The sequence below is a fragment of the Rissa tridactyla genome, chromosome 3 (assembly GCF_028500815.1).
Source record: "Rissa tridactyla isolate bRisTri1 chromosome 3, bRisTri1.patW.cur.20221130, whole genome shotgun sequence".
Lineage (NCBI taxonomy): Eukaryota > Metazoa > Chordata > Aves > Charadriiformes > Laridae > Rissa > Rissa tridactyla.
Genome location: NC_071468.1, coordinates 121,454,253 through 121,463,821, shown reverse-complemented (window position 1 = coordinate 121,463,821; position 9,569 = coordinate 121,454,253).

The following is a 9,569-nucleotide window of genomic DNA, read 5'->3' as shown; positions in this document are numbered from 1 at the left end:
AAATTGCATTGTCAAGACTGACATTAGAGCATCAGCCTTGACTATTTGGAATTAATAGGCCGCTCACAAGGAAAACAACAGAGTGCCAGTACCTATAGAGTAGTAATTGAGTAATGCAGGAATAAAGTGAGACCTTGCAGTGAGATATGGATCATGTCAAGTAATAATAATAATAATAATGACGATGATGACGATGAAAATAATAAAAAAGTTTCTCTTTGGCCAAATGGATGGAAAGAGAACAATGAAAGATGAAGTAGAGCTACTATGAGGTACATACAGGCCTGAGAATGACTGAAGAAATTAGGATTTTCTTTTTGTTTTAAGTTACGATGATGAAGAACCTTCTTGGACGCCATGGCAGCAGCCCAGGAAAAAGCACACCCAGTGCGGGTGAAATCAAAGTCTCAGCTGGACCTTGCACCTTGGCAAAAGTTTGGAGACTTGAGATTCTGTGAATTTTCCTATAGACTTTCAATGCATTTTCATCCTTGATACATACGTCAGTCTGTTTGCCAGATGTCAAGCCCTTCCTGGAAAGTACAGGGGGCAACAGAGCTGTTCACATAAAGGCTGTCAGAATTTTTATGCATTTTTCTGATTTTGGCTGACATTTTCTCAAATTATTCAGCCCGAGGCAGACACTCAGCATGAAGAGTTTAAATCCAAATGGTTAAAGCTTGGCAAAGCCCTGAGCAGCTGAAAACAGAGTCTTGTAATGGGAAGTGTCAGACAACTTCAATAATAGGCGAGCAGCCCCGTCTGTAGTATCCCTTGTAATACACTGATGATTGATGACATCAGACTTGAAATTTCACAGTTAAGTAGCTGCAGTACTGTTAATCCTCCCTTGCGAAGAAGATCAGTATTATAGTCCATCTGGTACGTATGTACAACGTAAGATTATGCTCTGCAAGAAACATAAGATTATGCCCATCACAACAAAACGAATTAAGAATGGAATTCGCCTTACTTTTTAAAGTAAGGAGTAAAAATTGGACATCGGTAATTGAGCTGACATTGCATACTTTGATTCAATGACAAGTGGAGGGTTTGGCAGCTTCCACGTATATATAAGTTAGCGAGTTTTGGATCTTTTCTTTCATTAAGTGAGTATTTGTTACCATTTACTTCTTAATTAATTGGCTTCATCTTCCATCCGGACATTCCTATGATTGAACTTCACTGGCCTTAATGGGCCAGGACAGAATACTCCAGGGTGGAATGGAAGAGCTTTAAGAGGAACAGAATCTTAAATGGGTGCACCTGGATATTCATACTGGAAGCGGTTGCAGCAATATTTCAATGAAGTGAGCAGGAACAGCAACATGTGACTGCCTTGACCAACACGTCTCAAATTTTGTTATTCATGAATAAGCCAGAGGGCAAAAAAGTTCATAATGATATTTGTCCAAGCAAGTACTGTGTAGGAAACTGCACTTAGCTCAGAGCTATTCCCTCAGCAGGAAAAAAGGCTACATTTGAATAAATTATTTGTGGTGAATTATTCCATTAGCTGTAGTCATCAAAATTCTATCCTGATTTTTATGTAGTGTACATACGAAAGTTCTCCTTTACATATTGTGTCTTCACTTAATTTGTTGCAGCTGGAAACAACAATTAAACATCCCTTTTAACAAATCTGATTATCTGACAAACACATATCTTAGCTAATATTTGCTGCAGAGAGGCTGCAAACAAAAGCAAAGCTGACTGTGGACTTGAATAATGAAAAAGTTTTTCAAATTTGTGCATGAATAGATCTGCGGACAAAACCAGAAATACAAGGAGCAGCACTACGCTGAGCGAGCCTCATCATTGTTAGCAGAGTTTTGATTTGTTATTTTGTGGAATATAAGGGCTTCTTAAATTAGTATCAGTCTGCAGCAGTTTTATTTCTGAGTTCTCCAGAGAAGGCTTGTGTGAAAGTTTAGACACAAATGCCTTTGTCTTGTGCTGGCCCCAGCAATGTCGAGAGAGTGTGAGAAGGTTCCTGGAGCTTATGGCTTCGTTACTGTGGTGGGACCAGATTCAAACTCTCGAGTGCTACAAAGATCAGAGCAGCAAAGTGAGAAGAAACAGATGCATGGATAGAGAAAAAGGAAAATTAAAATTCTGCTTCATCTCTGGAGGAGGCGATTGTATTCTTTTATCCTAGTGAATGAAACACCAAAGCAGGGAAAACTCCTAGGCACCACCAGGAAAAGAGATGAGTGCCTCTGCAGCCACCGCCGGGCTCTGAACGCCCGGGCTGCTGGGAGGCGAGGCATGGAGCAACTCACCCAACTGTGCAGGTTCGGTTTGCGGGCACCCCTGCAAATCATTCCTTTTGCTTTGGTTTGTGTGGGCTTATCCCCTCCTGGAGTTCTGGTTTCCTACAAACGGCATAACTCAGAGCAAAGCCAGCCGAAGCCAATGTGTTTTGCCTGGTTTCAGGTTGAAATCACCCCATTTCGCACAGCGTTCATCTGTAACCATATACTGGCCCAGGTGCACCTAAAATCTCAGCCTGCATCTGTTTAAAAAAATTACAATTTTTTCATCATAGCAGACACAAATGTCTGGGATTGCTACAGATTCCCCCCCCACCACCAAAACAAGATCATAATGGGTTCGTCACAAGAGGGATAACTGGAAATAGCACGTCCATTACCTTGGCACTAAGAACGGCTGGCATAGCCTGCTAGAGAGAAAAGTACAACAGCTTTGCCTAATACACACGGATGCAGTTGCAATTTGGGATAATCCACCTGTAGTACAGGGTAGAATTACCCCCAGTTTCTTCTGCACGAACCTGGATGTCTAGAAGGGAGGGATCAGTCTGATGACCCTTGGCTAATGCCAAAGGTTTACTCTTCCCCCGACTCTTCATTCCCTCCATTCTTGATTCTTCTTATGACTATGATAATAATGGCCCTGGATGAAAAAGAATGTAAATTATAAAAATTTTGCAGGTGTAATATACTTCTATTTGGTAACATACTGACTTCACAACCTCCTGCATGAGTATTGGCTCCGTGAAATAAATCTTACAGGGATTTTTGTTTTCTCAATTTTATTTTTTTTTTTTAATTTTAGCATTAATATCAAAAAACAAATTAGGCAAGGAAAGAAGAAAAAAAAAAGATTGAAAGCCAGATTTTCTAGCATGGGTGCCAAGGTAGACTCCTGAATCTTTACACATACAAACAAGCAACATGCTTATCCATCATGCTTGATGCTCACTGGTCACAGAGGGAGTTGTGGGATGCTCTGCACTATGAAAAAGTCAGGTGTCTCTCCTTTGGACGGATTTAGTCTCCTGTGACTTTATAGGTGTATATATCAACTGCAGAATTAAACTTTAGTCATTCTGGTCTCCTTCCGGCAGTCAGTAACAGTTTAAATAAGCTATTTCAGATATTTGCCATAATGTGGGATAGATTCTACCCTAAAAAAGTCTATTAATTTGCTCCGACTATGAAGAGATTCTCAACATCCAGGTTACACATAGACATTCATCTTCCGTCAGATGCATCGCATCATAAATAAGTTTAAATATGGCTTGAAGGGCAGCATTCGTCTGATGAAGTGCAGACAGCTGCAATGTTGACAACTACATTTACTCTCCTTTTGTACTCAGTTCAAAGGAACAGGTCTCTTTAGGGTGCAATTCATCTACTATTAAAGCAGACAATTAAAATAGGTCCAACTGATCATTCCCTTAAAGGCATCTATTTGCCTCCACTGGCCGGGAGTCTGTGGCAAGGAGCTGAGCTGTGAATGTTGGGTAGGATAAACTCCACACTAAAAGGTCACCTCTAGCCTCATTTCGGCTGCGGTAAGAAAGCAGATGTAGCCAAAAATCAGAAAGTTCATGATGTGACCAAACTTGAGCAATGTGGGACAACCAAACTTTCCAGGATTTCTCGGGAAAACACAGGTGCAAGTGAACTCACTCAGCACAAAACCCTGTACTTTTGCAGTAATATCATCTTACTCGGGGATCAGTATACAACTATTAGCTGAAGTTAATAAAATAAACTCCTCTGGTATTTTGTTAGGTAGGTAAGAATGTGTAGCCATCATAACTGCAATGAGGAATAAACCAGTAATCGCTGATTCTGTATGACATGAACCTGAGGAAATTAATCCAGCTAGAGATGATTAAAATATTAAAGCTCCAAACTCTCATGGGATCATAGTATTGGGCGATCATAGTATTGGGCAAAACATAGAGTGCACATCACCCAAAGCTTATGAAAATATTTTCAGAGGGAGCCACAGGAAGTATTGCAACCTTGAAGACACGGTAGCGCAGAACGCAACAAGTCCGGAAATGTGACTCCATGCCCATGTCAGCCTGGTACCCGTGTCCTGCCCGCCTGAAACCAGGCAGTTTACCTCCTGCTCCTCTTCCACTTTTCACTTGACTTGCCTGTGTAGGGCTGTGAGCTCCTCTCTCTCGTGTTTATCTAGAGCTGTGCCCCATGGCAGTAACTCTCGAAAAAAACGTGGGACTGCAGATCAACACAGATCAACCGGCTGTCATCCTCCAACAAAAAGTGCCTCAGCACGTTAGTATTATCATCTTAGTCAAAAGACATACTAGGGACACACTGAAGGCGTTTAATTCTTATATCCATCAGAGATGCAGATTGTGGCAGGCAAATGCATGAGGAAGTGTAAACAACCATACAGCAGCTGCCAGATCCTTGCTGCTTTCTACAACCAGACACATTCTCTGCAATGCACTGTTAATTATTTTGCCAAATTATTTTTTTACATCTTTTTTTCTGAACCGTAACTTTTTCCGATGCTGTGTTTGAATATAGGGAATGCTGTGAGAAAGGCACTTGTGTCTCCTTGCTGCAGCTTCATAGCCTGCAGCAGGGAGTGGGTGCGACAGATTTAAGATTTCCAGCTGAGTCTCTTAAATTTTAGAGTCACTTTAAAGAGTGACACCTCCAGTGAAGAGCCACATCCAGCTTGAATTTTGTTCCCTCAATGGTAAACACAACCTTGTAATCACACGCTCAGTTTCTAAGTCGGCCAACATCTGTTATGGCCAGCGCTTCACCTTCGCAGCGTGGTTTTTCTCTGTCTTATCCGCAGTATAGACTGGAAAGGAGTTTCTATCAGGTTTAAAAAACAACAACAAAAAAATCTACGAAGATAGATGACCAGGGAAATGATGTACCAGAAGAATCATGTTCTCCCATCTCCTTTTCCAAATTCACATATTATTTCCAATTACATCCCCTTAAGTGTTGAATCTGCCTGAGCCCTTAGGTCTCCAGGTGGGCTGCAGATTTTGGCATGACAAAGACATCAGACAAACTCATGACTCAGACTCCTGATTCAGAGAAGTGTGATTAAAATGAAAATCTGGGTCCAACCTTTGCCATGAAAGAAAACGGTAAAAATTAACCCAGACTCCAATACTAGATCTTAACATGTCAGAGCCTCGTGACTATGGGCTTGGTTTAAACACAAAATAAGTACATTTCAATATGCCAATGAGAAAATTGGTCCATGCTTTTGTCAAGCAAAATGTACAGGTGGAAACATGAAAATGCATAGGTGGAAAGTCAACGAGGTTTAAACACCCCCTGTTTTCTGCTCCAACATAGGACCAGCAAAAGACCAGGGCTTGAGCCCAGGCAGGACTTGTCTTGCCAGTGACAGGGATACTCTGAATCGTCACTTTTTAAAGACTATCAAGCAACATACAGATGTGCCTCAGTGGCTCGTCCACAAACTAGGAAAGTTCTATCATCAAAACTGCTCTTTTAGCTTAAATAGTAGCAACCATCTCTTTTAGCACCGTGGATTGCAAGTTCAGACCCTACAAGCAGTGCGAGCGGGACAGATTATGCACAGATTTGCACTCATTAGGTCACTTACCCTCCCTAGATTTATAGCCACATCGCAAGTGTTTTACATCCCCCAATGTACATTTACAGTCTGTTACCACTACCATACCATTATTCATCATTATTTTTAACTTCAATTTTGACTTTTCCTAGAAGTTGTAATTTGTCCATGGAGCTTATTGCAGGCTAGGAGACATTCTGATATATTTACCATTGGCATTGTGAAAGGCATAAATGAATGCAATGCAAAAATGTCAAGGAAAGACAGAGGGTCCCACTGGAAGTTAACCAAATATTTAATAAGTAAGATGAAGTTCTAACCTTTTAATTTTGCTCTGTCTGATTGCAGGAAGTGCCTTGACAACGTGGTACCAATGGCTATTTCAAGGGATAAGACGTTCTTCAGCCTCAGCCTACGTTACACAGAGAAAAATTTCTTTTCTCATGAATGCTCATGGCACCCAAGTAAAGAAATGAAAAAGGCTTGAAAACAAACTACTTATTTTTTTCTGCTATGATATGAAGGATGTCAAGACCATCAGATTCGATCTTTATCTTTAAAGAATTTTCACAGAATCACAGAATGGTTCAGCTTAGAAGGGACCTTAAAGATCACCTAGTTCCAACCCCCTGCCACCGGCAGGGACACCTCCCACCAGACCAGGCTGCTCCAAGCCCCATCCAGCCTGGCCTTGAACACCTCCAGGGATGGGGCAGCCACAGCTTCTCTGGGCAACCAGTTCCAGTGTCTCACCACCCTCACAGTAAAGAATTTCTTCCTGATATCCAATCTAAACCTCCCCTCTTTCAGTTTGAAACCTTTGCCCCGTGTCCTATCGTTACACTCCCTGATAAAGAGTCCCTCCCCATCCTTCCTGTAGGCCCCATGTTTTAAATAACATGTGCTTTTAGTCTGGAGCTTTTTAGTCTTACAACTGAAAAAAATGAGAGATGAAGCAACGTTTCACAAAGAATATCTTTCTTCAGAGGTCTGTGAATGCATTGCTACCCCTCACAGCAGTACAAACACCCATCTGTAAGCAGTAAGAAAGGGTTCATTGCAGGGTCATACAAAAAAATACACCGGGTACCAAAATCCACCTATTTTTCCAAAGTGGGGAAAAAAAATAAAAGCGAAGCGGGATGTTGCCTTTCTTTGGTTCACAGTCTTCACATCGCTCCCTCTGCCAATCCACTTTGGGGCAAAGGCATTTCTTTCAGTGTTTGGATGAATCAGAAGGTAGGGGAATAAATGATCGGAAGGCATCTCTCTTCTAGACATTATCCAGTCCTTTGGAATAATGATCTTACCCCAGACTTCAGATCTATTGTTAAGCAAAGATTAAGGGAAAACTCATCGTCTGCAGGCGGCCAGCTCTGGACCTCAGCATTACTTACATCTGAGCTACAGAAGATAAGCAGACATATTGCTGCATGGTCCGTTTGCTGGCCTTCTGCACCAAAAAGGTTTTAGTCACTGAAGCATCTGTGTAAGCAAGTAATCATATGAAGCCTTGGAATGCCGACACTGGGATTTAGGGCTTTTTTTTTTTTTTTTTTTTTTTTTGTAAGGGAGTAACCAGGACACCATAGGGACTCAAATGTTCAATATGCTTGATTTGCTCCTAGTCAAGACAGCTAAGAGTTAAGATCTGCTATTTTTTTGAGAAAATACAGTTAATTTAATTTGGTTTAACATTTACACTAATTAATATTTTACTAATATTAAAGAAAAGCGCATCCTGACATGTGCACATGCATTGCATATATATATATATATTTGTGCACAAGCATTGCATATATGTATTTATATCGATGTGCACGTACATATTTGCACACCTACCTTTTCATCTTGTACCCGGGCACACAGGTATACTGTCTTCACAGATGCATCTGTGTATCTATGTACCTATGGATCTATACACCTAGGGATGAACTACACACATAGAACCATATGCGTGGTATACATCGCAAATAACAATTGGGGAACTGACCTGGTCCCGAGCCAATTTCTAACAGGCAATTTAGGTGTGTTCATGCTTTTTGGCATTGATGGGGTTGTACTGCATCCAGTGGCCTCCAAGGATGACCCCCCACTACCCAGAAAACCAATGAGACTCTCAAGGCCAAGTGATGGCCAAGGTGTATGCAAACCAGCTCTTGACTATACAAACATTGAGCACCACTAAGGAAGGGATTTTACCGTTGCCCATGGTATGAGTGAGAGAGAGTGCTTTTGGAAAGTTACATCCAGTTCTGCTCATTACATTTTTCATTAAAAGTGCTGATGAAATTAGAAGAGTTCACAGATTTCTGACAATTAACTTAAGTCTGGAAAATCTGCCTTGTACTAGAGAAATATAGTCTTTTATTTATTTAAGAAATTGTCAAGAAGCAACTTAATTATAGCTTATATGCATAGAATATTTATGATTATGACTGGAGTAGGGGGAGATAATTTATTTATCACTCATAATTGACATATTCAATGGTGGAGAAATGAGGATAAAACATAGTTGACTGAAAATAAGGTGTAAATTTTGCACTATCACTTCGCAATAAAATGATTTATTGAGGGATGAAGTAGTACTCTTTGAAGACCTTATGCCAAGATTAAGGCCTCTACAATCCCATGAGAAGTCACGGATGGAGGAAGAATCACAGGGTTAGAGCTAAAACTAGAGTTATATGTTTGATCATGGTGTCCACCAACCTTAAACCACAATAAAACTTTTCTCCACAGGTATGTCATCTTTTTATCCCTCTTCTACATCTTATTCTTTAACTGAACGAGAAAAGCATTCTCTCTCTCCCTTTTCTCCTATTTGGAATATTTCTTTTTCATCATTTCCATTTCCTTTCAAACCAAGTTTGACACTTACTGCTCTAACATTAATGTTGCTTTTGGTCTGCTCTCCTTCCCTACTGTCTAGCCGCATTATAAGAAGGGCTGAACCCCCTGTTCCTGGATGCAGGCAATAAGCTGCCGGAGAGCTCTTGTGTGTTTTCCTCTTCCCCTGCAGAGCCTACAGCCAAGAGTTGAAGATAAAGATGATGCTTCAGGCCTCGAGTCTGCCACAACCCATGGAGAAGCAGCATTAAGGATGCAGTTCTACAAAGCATCGGACCCCATGTTGTTTGTGTACCTCATTAGACAGCAGTTTGTCTAGTAAAGAATGGGTATGGAAGAAATTCTGGAGAGGTTACAGCTCTGAAGAAAACACATGCAAGACCTGCACACTGCTGACATGGGTCAGCAGTGTCCCTTAAATTATTTTTTAACCTCCATACACTGACCATTGGGCCACTTTGGAGGGAAAAATTTAGCCCTGTACATCACTTGCTCCTATCGCTTATTTAACACACGATTGCTACCGCAAGACTCCTGCGTCTCCCATCTTTTGGATCACATCGGCATCATTGCTAAACTCAGACAACGCTAACCATATTCAAAGCATCACTGGTCTTTCTCATTAGGATCCTACAGGATTTGGTTTTCCACAACTACAGCCTCTCCATAGCCACGTTAAAAATAGGCTTGGTAATACTTTTCACATTTGTAGGCTGTCACAAACAGTTAGCAGGGAAGAAGTCATTGAAACGCACATGACTTTATAATTAAGGCACCTAACTCTTATAAAACCCATTTTTCACAGAAGCAGTGACTTTTAATAAAGTGCAGTGGAGCTGTGGGGGATTCTGTGGTTTCTGTGT